The sequence below is a fragment of the Ovis aries genome, chromosome 5 (genome assembly GCF_016772045.2).
Source record: "Ovis aries strain OAR_USU_Benz2616 breed Rambouillet chromosome 5, ARS-UI_Ramb_v3.0, whole genome shotgun sequence".
Lineage (NCBI taxonomy): Eukaryota > Metazoa > Chordata > Mammalia > Artiodactyla > Bovidae > Ovis > Ovis aries.
The window spans coordinates 74576335-74578202 of NC_056058.1; positions in this window are offsets into that span (position 1 = coordinate 74576335).

Here is a 1868-nt window from a genome sequence, read left to right on the forward strand (position 1 = left end):
TGGGATGCTCGGCATCCTACAGTCCATGGGGTCACAAAGAGTGAGACATGACTGAGTGACTGAATAACAACAATAATAATACTAAGCACAGAGAACAGTGTAAGGTTTAAATGTGATTATGGATCTGGTACCAAGGAAGCACCCAAAACAGGTAGCTAATATTTTGCTTCTGTCTTACAAATATTTTAATTCTAAATTTGTAAAATGATTGGAGTAGATCTTTTAAGTGTTCTTGAAGGTAAGTAAACAGAACCAAACAGTGGATCACAACAAACTGTGGAAAATTTTTACAGATTAGAATACCAGACCACCTGACCTGCCTCCTGAGAAATTTGTATGTAGGTCAGGAAGCAACAGTTAGAACTGGACAAGGAGCAACAGACTGGTTCCAAATCGGGAAAGGAGTATACCAAGGCTATATATTGTCGCCCTGCTTATTTAACTTAAATGCAGAGTACAGAGTGAGAAATGCTGGGCTGCTTGAAGCACAAGATGGAATCAAGATTACAGGGAGAAATATCAATCACCTCAGATATGCAGATAACAACATGCTTATGGCAGAAAGCGAAGGAGAACTAAAGAGCCTCTTGATAAAAGTGAAAGAGGAGAGTGAAAAAGTTGGCTTAAAACTCAACATTCAGAAAACTAAGATCATAGCATCTTCTCCCATCACTTCATGGCAAATAGATGAGGAAACAATGGAAACAGTGACAGACTTTATTTAGGGGGGCTCCAAAATCACTGCAGATGGTGACTGCAGCCATGAAATTAAAAGACGCTTGCTCCTTGGAAGAAAAGGTATGACCAACCTAGACAGCATATTAAAAAGCAGAGACATTATTTTGCCAACAAAGGTCCATCTAATCAAAGCCATGGTTTTTCCAGTGCTCACGTATGGATGTGAGAGCTGGACCATAGAGAAAGCTACTGACGCTCCTGCTGCCAAGTCGCTTCAGATGTGTCCAACTCTGTGCAACCCTATGGACAGCAGCCCACCAGGTTCCTCTGTCCACAGGATTCTCAAGGCAAGAATACTGGAGTGGGTTGCCATTTCCTTTTCCAAAAGAAAGCTGAGCACCAAAGAATTGATGCTTTTGAACTGTGGTGTTGGAGGAGACTCTTAAGAGTCCCTTGGACTACAAGGAGATCCAACCAGTCCATCCTAAAGGGAATCAGTCCTGAATATTCATTGGAAGGACTGATGCTGAAGCTGAAGCTCCAATACTTTGTCAACCTGATGCGACGAAGTGACTCATTGGAAAAGACCCTGATGCTGGCAAAGATTGAAGGCAGAAGGAGAAGAGGACGACAGAGGATGAGATGGTTGGATGGCATCACCAACTCAATAGACTTCAGCTTGAGTAAGCTCCAGGAGTTGGTGACGGACAGGGAGGCCTGGTATGCTGCAGTACATGGGGTTGCAAGGAGTCTGACATGACTCAGCGATTGAACTGACTTACTGAAGTGAAATAGGAAGATAAAGAGAAGTTGAAAATTTTTCCTCTTCTGATTTTTAATGAGACATAAATATTCTTTTCTAATTGTTTAAAATTCTCATTAAATCCACAAGCTTAAAGAGAGAAAGTCTAGGTTAAACCAGAGTAAGGGAAAATAATTCAGATATTGGATCGACCTACATATATTCAGGAAGTTTAATATTGACCACCAAAAAAAGTTGGTTCTATTTATTTATTCAAAAATAAAACAAGTTATTTAAAAAATAATCACCAAAACAGCACCTAGAACAGTAAACTACCAACCAAGTTTAGCTTGAGGTGATTAATTTTAAATAAACTTTTGATAAGGTGAGTCTTTAAAATGCAAATTTAATTCTGTTTAGGGAAAAATATGCCTAACTATGAACAATT